Raw genomic sequence first — 12500 nt, 5'->3', positions numbered from 1 at the left:
CATATATATATGTATGTATATTTATAGTTATATAAATTCAAATATATATATATATATATATATATACATAAATATAGATATAAAGAAATATGTACATACACACACACACACACACACATATATATATATATATATATATACATACATATATATGTATGCATATATATGTATGTATATATGTATATATATATTTATATATATATATGTGTATATATATACATATATATATATATATATATATGTGTATATATATACATATATATATATATATATATATGTATGTATGTATGTGTGTGTGTCTATACACACATACACACACACACACATATATATATATATATATATATACATGTGTGTGTATATGTGCATGTTTGTCGGTGTGCAGGTATTTATATTTTGGACTATATATGTCTTATATATGTTCACATATTTATTCATCTCCCTCTGTATAAACTACTTTTATTTTTTTTGTTACTATTATTCTCTTTGACGTCAAAGTTTCACTCACTAATTGAAACTTAAATCCATGAAATTCTATTTTGAAGACTAGTCTATAAATCTATTAGTAAAGACTAATCAACTAATGAAGTTATTACTGAGCCTCAAAGAGTAAAATTATTATTCGAATTACTCATATTTAAGTCATTTTTTTTTACTATTGATAATCTTAATAGCAGGATATTTGTAATATATTTGAAAAGATGAACCAATGGTAATTCGTCTCAGACTTTTATTCTGTGATTAAATCAAAGAATATTTTAGACTCAATAAAATTAACATTGAATGAAAAGCTACATTCAATGCAGCGAGAAAGGGACGATAGGGAGGGCATCTGGTCTTAAAAGGATTATTCCACTTAAGCCACATCTCTAGAGATCACTGACTTGTTTTCTCTATCTAACCTCACTCCACCTATTTACCATGTGTATTTGTTATTCTTTCTCTCTCTGTATTTCCATATAAATTGGTGTATATTTGAAACTCTATCTGAGGTTATTCTAGCTTATGTACCACGCCATCATTGAGGTAAAATTTCTGCATGAAAGTTTCCCCCACCCTAAATGTGGCAAATAATCGGGGCTCATCCCATGACTATATAATAGACAGTGCAGCTACACACTCAGTGACAAGCTCATTCTCATGATGGACCTTTCAGTCATCCCCTGCATCAAGTTTGCATATGACCACTTTCATAGACAAGCTAAGGCAGTTATCTACAATTTGAACAAGTATTTCATAGAAGAAAATCAGAATAGAAAGAGATAGGAGAGAAATAATTTTGGAATTACCCAAATATATATAGGGAGAGAGAGAGAGAGAGAGAGAGAGAGAGAGAGAGAGAGAGAGAGGGGGGGGGGGGGTAGAGAGTGACCGGTGAGCGAGTAAAGGAAATAAGGAAATAAATAAGAGATGAGAACAAATTAACATAAATCATTCAACAAACGGCAACAACGTCAAAACAGACATGTCATATACAAAATATGATTTTAGGAATTTAACTTGCATAGTTCCGAAAACATTGGATTATTTCTTAAGTTTCATTTTGTTATATATTAATTTCCGTCAAATATCTAAATCTATTAATGTGTATTTGATTATATGTATTTCAAAAAGTAAGAACTAATCAAGAAACGAATATCACCGGATAATTAAAAGAAAACTAAATTTCGGTAGTAATCTCCAATAATAATATTGATAATAATAATAATGCATGACAATACATAAAGATTCCAGAAGATTCAGATCCGCCATAAAATACAATGCCATAGGAACCAAAATCTTTCCTGATTTCTTCAATTAGACACCTTACAAACAGTCTCTCTTTGTAGGACAGTCATATCACAATAAATTTGACCGAAAGATGATGAGTCAGATCTCCTTGGTAAAAGAGCCCACAGCCCACCAGAAAAGGGCAATGGTCCTTGGGTCAATAGCCCAATAAACATAACCGTGGGTTATAATACCAAATTGTATGAATGAAATGTAATCTAGGGATGTTGAAAGGAGAATTTAGTCAATATATACCTCAAGAAAATGTGGGTGGAATTTAGGAGAGTGCCATAAAAATCTTCCGCTCCCCAAAATCTGAGATTTCAATTCATGGCCTAGATATTTGTCGTAGGGTCCCCATTTTTTTTTTCGGTGGGAGGAGGGGCGGGAAATCCTTTTCTGATGTTATTTCAAGGATTCTAAAGCATGTTATTTACGATTTTTTTTTTATTGTTGATTTTATAATAACCATCCTCACGATCTCAAAAACTCTCATAATAAGAATAATGTAATTGAAAGTTCTGTATGTATTGTTTTATAGACCAGGGTCTTAATTTTTTATGTTATTTTATGGGTTCATAAAATTTATTCTGATATAGGGATTATTACATATAAATCACCGCCGTTCCAATCAACAGACATGTTGTACTTAAGCGTAAACTGGAACAATTTCATTCTTGCTCTATTCCTTCTGATGAAAAAAATTTCTGTTCCTAACTTAGTCAATTCCATTGACTGTGTTTTAAAATATTTACCTCTTCCTTTCTAGGGATATTTCTCCACTGGATTTTCTTCTTTGCTGCTCTTGATGGAAATCTTGTTTTACTATCCTCAAATACAGATTATATACTAACAATCCTTTACTACTACCATGATGGAGATGCTAGACTCTAGAATATAAAATCATACAGAGCAAGGTAAGCGCAAGTAAAGTCAATAACATATTGTAGTTGGAGATTTACCAAAAAGACCAAGTAATATAATGAACGAACGAACTTACGTTCTCTAATGTATCCCAAGCTATAAAAGGAGTAGAGTCTAGACAACTAGCGATGAATGAAACCTGCTAACAACTCTGGAATTGAATTGAATACTGAATCTGGACTCACCTGGGAGTTTTAGCTGTGTTCTATATATGAAATACAATTTCTTTCTATTTATCTTGCATTCCCTTACGCAATATGAGTGATAAGATACCCAGAAATACGTGTATTCATTCATTAAAAAAAAAAAAAAAAAAAAAAAACATAGGTGGATTTTGTATGTATTGAATAGCACAGAGGCATCAATTGTTTTTTCTTACTACTTTCCAGAAAGAGGAATTACGTCCCAAATATTATAGTTATATCCTAACGTTATTATTATTATCATTATTATTATTATTATTATTATCATTATTATTATTATTATTATTATTATTATTATTATTATTATTATTATTATTATTATTATTGAGAAAATTATATATTTTGACATTCAGAATACATCTTTATTATACCCACCATTTTATATCATAATTTACAATGTCTATAAATCATTAACCCCCCCCCCTCTCTCTCTCTCTCTCTCTCTCTCTCTCTCTTGATATCTAATTGGTCAGATTACTTATTCAATTGCCTTATATAAATCTAAATAATATATATATGACTTACAATTAAACTGGTTGTGTGGTAAAAAAGTTAATTTTTTTTTTTGCAAAAAAAAATCTCAAAAACATTAAAATGTGAAATTTTTAGTAAATATATTAATGAAATTGTTAGAAAATGAAACCAGATATGAAAATTATGAACTAGTGATTAGGCAAAACATCTTCATAGCTTAATAAAGTTAATAAGTAATTGATCTTATTAGAAACTCAGAACTTATTCTGACTTTGAAAACATTTTATTCACTAAACGAAATGATGAAAAAGTCTCCATTGAATAGCCATGAATGAGCTTTTATTGTGAAATTATTCTAATATAACCCAATTACAATGTCTGTATAATTTAATGATAATCGTGATGATATAGGAGAGAGGAGAGAGAGAGGAGAGAGAGAGAGAGAGAGAGAGAGAGAGAGAGAGAGAGAGAGATATTTGGGTTTAATAGTAAGTTCGTATGACGAAAAAAATAAACGTATAAGGAAATTTTCAACCAATCGTACTCTTATAAAATCACAATGAAAGAATTTTATCACTCTGCAATTCACAATTCTTTATGAATCCCTTTTTTTTTTCTATTCGACTGTATATATATATATATATATATATATACAGTATATTATATATAATATAATATATATATTACACACATTGTAGAGGCTCAGCTCCTTTATGAATGGGGCTTTGTGAAAATACTTAGGATTGTTATTGACAAAAATGTATGAAAATTCTTATCATGAATATGTTCTTCTTCTGAAAATATGTGTAATAAATACTGAAATACAGAAAACTAGATCTAGATCATGTCATCTATCACAATAAATGAAAAGAAATATATATTCATTGCCTATTTCTGAAAGCATAATATGTAGCTAATGAGCGTTACTTCGATGACAAAATATCATAGGAACACGTCCTAGTTTGAGAGAGCCATAATTTTCCTTAACTTATCACAAAAGTAATGTTCCAGCAGCACGCCACGGACAGGGCCCGTTTAATATCACAGTAGACTTCAACAGCGGAATTTACGACATAATATATTCCATTTGAAAGCCAGGTATAGAAGTCACATGCGTTTTAAAACTATGTTGATGTCAATGGGACTTAGCTTACCCAGCCTTCAGGTGAAATGGATTAGAATTGGAAAGGGGTAATAGCAATTTAATTTTTCCTTATAATTCATTGGATTATAAATCGTTCTTTTTATTTATTTCTTCTTATCATGTTATCTTCGCTTTTCGATATTATAATTTGTTTTTAAAAAATCAGAATCTTCTTCTGTTGTTTGTTGAGATAATTCATAAAAATATATAAACTGAACTTTATTTAAGTATTTTTATTTTTTCAATTCTAGTAGTGAAGGTAGCCTACTCTCATTTCACAAACTATTAATAAAAGTTTCAAAATTGATTACTTTACTTTCCCCCACGGAAATGAATACTAAAGTCAGCAAGTAATAGTTTTTTTTGTCAGTTTCTATTATTATTATTATTATTATTATTATTATTATTATTATTATTATTATTATTATTATTATTATTATTATTATTATTATCATTATTATTATTATTATTATTATTTCCAAATAGGGAGAGGTGCCCCATATGGAAAAGTAAAATACATTGTATTATATTTGGACAACAATGAAAGCTGAACTGCTCATATGTGGACGAATTGACTTAATTCAAGATATTTGTTATAGGTAAAGCTAGCATATCTCAATTCCTGTTGATATATAGCTGACCAGCATAATATAAAAAACTAAATATAAAAACTAAATATAAGAACTGATAAATTCATGTGCTTTCATAAAAGGCTTGGAGTTAACATTTGTTTTTAAAAAGGTCTGCTAGTATTGATTAAATGTTAACAAAGTTAATACTATTCTCATAATACCTGTTATAGAATTAAACAACATTCTTGCTGGTTACTTGGAAAGTGTCAATATACAGTGAATAAATTGAATGCTATTCGAATTATATGTATCACTAGACCGTGATATAAGTTGCAAATCTTGTTATTGAAGTACCGAAAAACATAACTATTGTACATATATATGAATGTAGGAAATATAAAAGTTAACAAATCTTAAGGTTTTCCATGATATTATTATGTCCAAATAAGCTCATTTTCATTCACATTCTATTTTGAATTGCATGCTATGGACTAAAAATTTTAGATTATTGTATTTAATATTAAAATTCACCCATTTAATATTGTAGAACGTGAATATATCAAGGTAGCACTGCCAAACCTTGATCATAGGTTTAATAATTGTTAATAATTCAATTTCAAAGTACTTCATATAGACCTTGACTAAAATTGTTTATAACGGACTGCTGTTGGAATAATTAGTTTATTACGTCAACTTCGAGCTCCCAAGTTATTCCAAATGCTTTTTCGTATGAGCCTATTTAATTTATTACATAATCAATCGTAGTAGGTCGCTTTAATATTAATAACAACTCCCAGTACATTATCTGCACCTTGGAATATTTGACATATTTCTATTAATGTGTGTCAGAACGAAACACATATCGAATCGAGAGTTTACAAACTACCATGTGTAGATTGTGACAAAGTAAAAGTAGGAAAAACTGACCGTCCTCTATCTCAGATGTTTTCTGAATACAAAAGATTATTAAAAAACGGCATTAAGCATTCAGAGAGAGAGAGAGAGAGAGAGAGAGAGAGAGAGAGAGAGAGAGATTTTGTAGTAAATTCATGTGACGAATAAAATATAAATATCAAACGTACAAGGAATGCCATTAAGCATTCAGGGATTTCCGTTTATTTTAAAGAATTTTTTACTTATTCAAAAAATTCCTGTCAGGACAGAGGGCAGATTCTGGACTCGGCCATCATAAAACAAGCAGAAACAGGAATATATTTGATGGGCAATAGGAATCAGACAAATCGGTCAATACCCTTATGATTATCAAAAGATGAATGATCATAGAAGAAATTAAATTTCGATAATCTCTCCGAGAACCAAAAATATAATTCTAAGATCAACATTAAATTATCTTTTCCTTTCGCATATAAACTGCATCTGTCAACTTTTTCTCTCGCTCTACATAGAGTAGAGGGCCATTGTGTTTTTAACTAAAATATAGTGATAAATCCAACTACCTTAGTTTCTTAAATGTGCCTTTCGATATATATATATATATTATATGTGTGTATATATATATATATATATATATATGTGTGTGTGTATATATATATATATATATATATATTTGTACCTCATATTTGGGATCGAACGCTAGCCCCTTCTAATGAAAGGCCAGGTCACTTCCAACCATGCCACGAGAGTCCGTGGTTGGAAGCGACCTGGCCTTTCATTAGAAGGGGCTAGCGTTCGATCCCAAATATGAGGTAGAAATATATATATATATATATATATATACACACACACATATATATATATATATATATATGGTAGCACACACACGAAGAGAAGCTTCACCGACTAGTGACAGAATTTGGAAGGGTGTGTGAGAGAAGGATGTTGAGAGTTAATGTGGGTAAGAGTAAGGTTATGAGATGTACGAGAAGGAAAGGTGGTGCAAGGTTGAATGTCATGTTGAATGGATAGTTACTTGAGGAGGTGGATCAGTTTAAGTACTTGGGGTCTGTTGTTGCAGCAAATGGTGGAGTGGAAGCAGATGTACGTCAGAGAGTGAATGAAGGTTGCAAAGTGTTGGGGGCAGTTAAGGGAGTAGTAAAAAATAGAGGTTGGGCATGAATGTAAAGAGAGTTCTATATGAGAAAGGGATTGTACCAACTGTGATGTATGGATCGGAGTTGTGGGGAATGAAAGTGATGGAGAGACAGAAATTGAATGTGTTTGAGATGAAGTGTCTAAAGGAGTATGGCTGGTGTATCTCAAGTAGATAGGGTTAGGAACGAAGTGGTGAGGGTGAGAACGGGTGTAGAAATGAGTTAGCGGCTAGAGTGGATATGAATTTGTTGAGGTGGTTTGGCCATGTTGAGAGAATGGAAAATGGCTGTCTGCTAAAGAAGGTGATGAATGCAAGAGTTGATGGGAGAAGTACAAGAGAGAAGGCCAAGGTTTGGGTGGATGGATGGCGTGAAGAAAGCTCTGGGTGATAGGAGGATAGATGTGAGAGAGGCAAGAGAGCGTGCTAGAAATAGGAATGAATGGCGAGCGATTGTGCTGCTTCTTCCGGTGCCTTAGATGACCGCGGAGGTAGCAACAGTAGGGGATTCAGCATTATGAAGCTTCATCTGTGGTGGATAATGTGGGAGGGTGGGCTTTGGCACCCTAGCAGTACCAGCTGAACTCGGCTGAGTCCCTGTTAGGTTGGAGGAACGTAAAGAGTAGAGGTCCCCTTTTTTGTTCTGTTTCATTGTTGATGTCGGTTTACCCCCCAAAAATTGGGGGAAATGCCTTTGGTATATGTATATGATGATGTATGATATATATATATATATATATATATATTATCATTATTACTTGCTAGGCTGCAACCCTAGTTGGAAAAAAACCGGATGCTATAAGCCCAGAGGCTCCAACAGTGAAAATAGCCCAGTGAGGAAAGAAAACAAGGAAAAATAAAATATTTCAAGAAGAGTAACAACATTAAAATAAATACCTCACATATAAACTAAAATATGTAGCACATTGGTTGGATTATAAAAATAATACAAATACACCAATAAATCTTTCACTTAAGAAGTGGATGAGAATTAATGCTAATCATAAAAAACTGAAGATATGTATTCTAAAATACATAGCTTGATAAATGGTTAATAAATAGATTTCAATTATTGAACAAAGCAACTTTAATAAAATATATATGTTCCACAGTGACCATAAACGCGGTAGGAAAAGGAGTATTTGGTATACCAAAATCCTTCCATTTTTATTTAGGGATGATTTTGTAGTCAATACGTATAAAATAAATACAAGAGTAACAGGAAACTATCACGTCTTTGCTATCACTATTTTATATATTATATATATGTGTATAATATGAATATATATACACACACATATATATATATATATATATATATGTATATATATATATATATATATATATATACTGTATATATATATATACATATATATATATATATATATATTTATATTATATATACACCACACACCACACACATATATATATATATATATATATATCTAATAAATGTATTCAGCCAATCATAGGTACAAATACTAGACACAATATACTCACAAAAAAGCATATTTATCGAGTTTATGGATATCACCAGACATTAAATTAATACGAAAACATAGATTTATATCATGTATTTATCTATTCATTGATACTGTCACTATAGATAAAAATAAATGAAAATAGCTTTATAGCTAAAAATTTATATATTAATGCGTGGTTAATATAGTAAAATCATTGATTTAAGAAATGTAATCCTAAGGAAGAAAATGGAACTGATATTCTTTTCTTGTTTTTTCCCACAGAAATATTGTACTTAAGTTAATGTATCGTAAGATAAACTATATCTCCTAGCCAATGCCTATCTATGCAGTCACGGTGGTAGCCTATGTACACTCTACACACACACACACAGACATATATATATATATATATATATAAATATTATATATATATATATATATATATATAAAAATATATATATATATATATATATATATATGTATATATATTAATATATATATATATTGGATTCTTTTCTGTTAGCAGTGGAAACATAATCTAATGCATACACTGTTGCTTAAATCTGTCTAAGTGACCTCATTCCTTTTATAGTTGCTAAAAGTTTTAAATTAAGGTGTAATCGTACTCCTGGTGTGTTTTAAATATTACTAACGAAGGGTAATTTAGTATTGAATTGAAAGGACCTTCAATAAAAAAAAAAAAAAAGATTATGCGAACCTGTGAATAGCATGCATGGTTCAGGATGAAATCATCGAATGATTAACTTACTGAAATATTGCACCAATTCGGGTAGGTGTTAATTTGTATATTTGATATAATTTAAAGAAGATTCAATGTTATAATATCTGCAGTGAGTTCTGCTTAAAATCAGCAAGTGGAACTCGTCCCATTTAAAGGTTTAAGGGTTGCTCATGTATGGTAATGGCAAGGGACAGTGACAAAGCATTTGAAGTACTATGTCCTAAAGACTGACACATATACAAATGATCAGCACCCGAACCCCTTCTCCACCTAACCTAGGACCGGGCAATGGCTGCTCATGACTTAGCAGGTAGGTATATAGGCTCCACCAAAGACCCCCATCCCTAGTTTAGAAGGATGAAGAGGTTGCAAAGATTACAAGAAACTATTGAGCTTGAATGGATTTCGAATCCCCTTCCAGCAGATCACTAGGCAGAGATATTTCCAATAGGCTACCAATAGGCAATCATAGTTATTCTTGTATACATCGAAAGATTAGTGAAGAGAGCATTTCAAAGTTATAAAGTTGGTAAAGTAGAAAATAAATACAACTTACCGTATATATCTTTTTAACAAAATTAAAGCTTTTGTTTGTGTCTAACAATCATTTCATTAATTATTTACAAGAACTATTTAGTAAATCACTACCATCTCCACAGGCCTATATATTCTTATTGCTTTCATTAGCTAAATAGTACGAAATATTTTTAACATTATGCTATATGCGAAATAATTGATTGAAGCATCCTTAAATGAGTTGAAGCATGTTTCCATATTTTCTTATTTTCTTAACTTATATATATATCATTTATATCACCTTTCCGGTTACTATTTTATGCTCGATATCATAAACTTTTTTGGAAAAAAAGGAATAAGTGTAGTGCTTGAATAAAACTGCACATTAAAAAAAAATATTTATAAATAAAATAGCTCTCGAAAGAACAACCCGTTAGCTTATCACACACCACATCGCAATCAGGCAAAACACAGGCCCATAATTTAGGTAAAGAAATATTCTAGAATCACCTCTATAAAAGGCCGAAATGCAAATTTATGCTTGGATATTTCTTTTATTTTCTTGCCTCAGTGTTCCTTGCGTTATATCCATATATCCTGGAGTCATCAAGAAAATTACCTCATAGATAACCCATGATCTGTATAAATATAATGGCTGGCGTTTTTATTTCATTGTGAGTTTGATGAATTCAATAGGATGAAATTACTAAATGTAGTTATTTTCCTTTTTGTAATTTCTCACGTGGTTTGGATAATATTTTACATTATTACTTGTCAATTTTCATAATTTATACCCAGGTATGTATACTTGTGTGTATAGTACTTCTTACTATAAAACACTATAAAGTTAGTTACACTTAGATCAAGTGTCACACTTTGTATCATCAATATCAAATATATATTATTCCGGAAAATCATCTTCAGTAAATTTATGTTATCATGGATTGTATATAATTCTTTTGCACTTAAGCAGCACTCGTTACGTATCCCCGATGCACAAAACAAAATGAAAATAACAACACATTGCCGAGCCAAGTTGAAAAGTTTACAGTGAGTTTTGTCTAGCAAGCAGATGTTTCCATTATGCCAGCTGCTCACTGTTGAAGTTTGGCTAAAAATGCGGTGAGAATCAAAAGAAAAATTCATATTTTTATTTTTGGAATCATTATTCCTTCTCATATCTATCTTAACTGATATTTTTTATTATCAAACTCCCTTTTATGTGAGCATTCATTGGCAAAAGAGGGAAAATTATTTTAAGAAACACTAATTAACATGAGCGTCTCTCTCTCTCTCTCTCTCTCTCTCTCTCTCTCTCTCTCTCTCTTCAGAGTTCAGATAAGTTTTCATCATTGAAATATTATTTTAGAATATTATGAACAAAATCAGAGTTTTTAGAAAATCTTTGAATTAACTTTATTTATAGTTCCGTCAGTTCACTTTGTATGTTAAAATTATTTTCTACACGTTAGCACAGATCTGTTCCACTTATAGGAATAAAAGATCTTGTATGATATGTAATCTCCATATTATTATCATTATAGAAATTAATGAAACTTTTCAATTAAAACCATTTATAGTAAAGTCAAAATTATTTGCTGAGCCTATGAAACAATAAAATCAACTATGGGTTAAGTAACACGAAGATTAAGAAGAATCATATTTAGGCAATTGACAACGATAATTTTAAACTAACGACCCATTTATATTGAACTCATAATTAGTTGTCCCACCCCAGATCGATAAAATCAACTATGGGTTAACTTAGGTGACGTGAAAATTAGCACGAGACATCATCAAGTGATTGGCACCAACTGGCTGATGATTTTGAGACAGTATTGGAACTGGCTACTGATTCAGTGTCATTAACCTGCTATCTGTAGTGGAAACTGAGGTGGAAGAAAGTATTTATAAGAAAAATACTTGAAACGATAGGGGCACTTAATAGAGCGCAGACCTCCTCTGCGACAGCTTATTTCTTGACCTTTTGTTTGACCGTGACCTTGACCTTTGACCTTAACATGTATTTTTTGACATGGATTTTCCCACACTCAAATATAAACCAAGTTTGAAATGTCTATGACAACGATGTCCAAATTTATAGCTGATTACGCGGATTGGACATTTTGCTCGACCGTGACCTTGGCTTTAAAATTGTTTACCATTCCCAGTTTTTTACATAAAAGATAACTCCTGCCTCTTTCATCAATCTACGATTAAAATTGTGGCCAGGAAGTTGTTCACAAATAAACAAACACAAGCAAACACAAACTCACAAGCAAGGAGTAAAACATAACCTCCTTCCAACCTCGTTGGCGCAGGTAATAATCTATATTTTTTTGTGCATATATCATTTCAGATTCATCGGCAAACAAAACCATATTGATTTCCTATGAAAAAAGAAAATACTAACCAATGGAAACCAATCAGAAACTTTTTAGAAGACCAATCTCCCACTGATGGATTTTGATCACTACCAATCTGGTACGTAATTGGTTACAAATGTTTTATAGCTAAACCTCCAGATATCCTAAATTGATCAACATAGCTAAACGTTTTTCAACTCTCTCAACAACTGTTGGGGGACCAAAAGGCTTCCCTTGCTTGAGGGTACACTCGGACACACTATTCTATCCTATTTC

This window comes from Palaemon carinicauda, chromosome 1 (genome assembly GCF_036898095.1).
Source record: "Palaemon carinicauda isolate YSFRI2023 chromosome 1, ASM3689809v2, whole genome shotgun sequence".
NCBI classification, from domain to species: domain Eukaryota; kingdom Metazoa; phylum Arthropoda; class Malacostraca; order Decapoda; family Palaemonidae; genus Palaemon; species Palaemon carinicauda.
Note: the sequence above shows the minus strand (reverse complement) of the source record.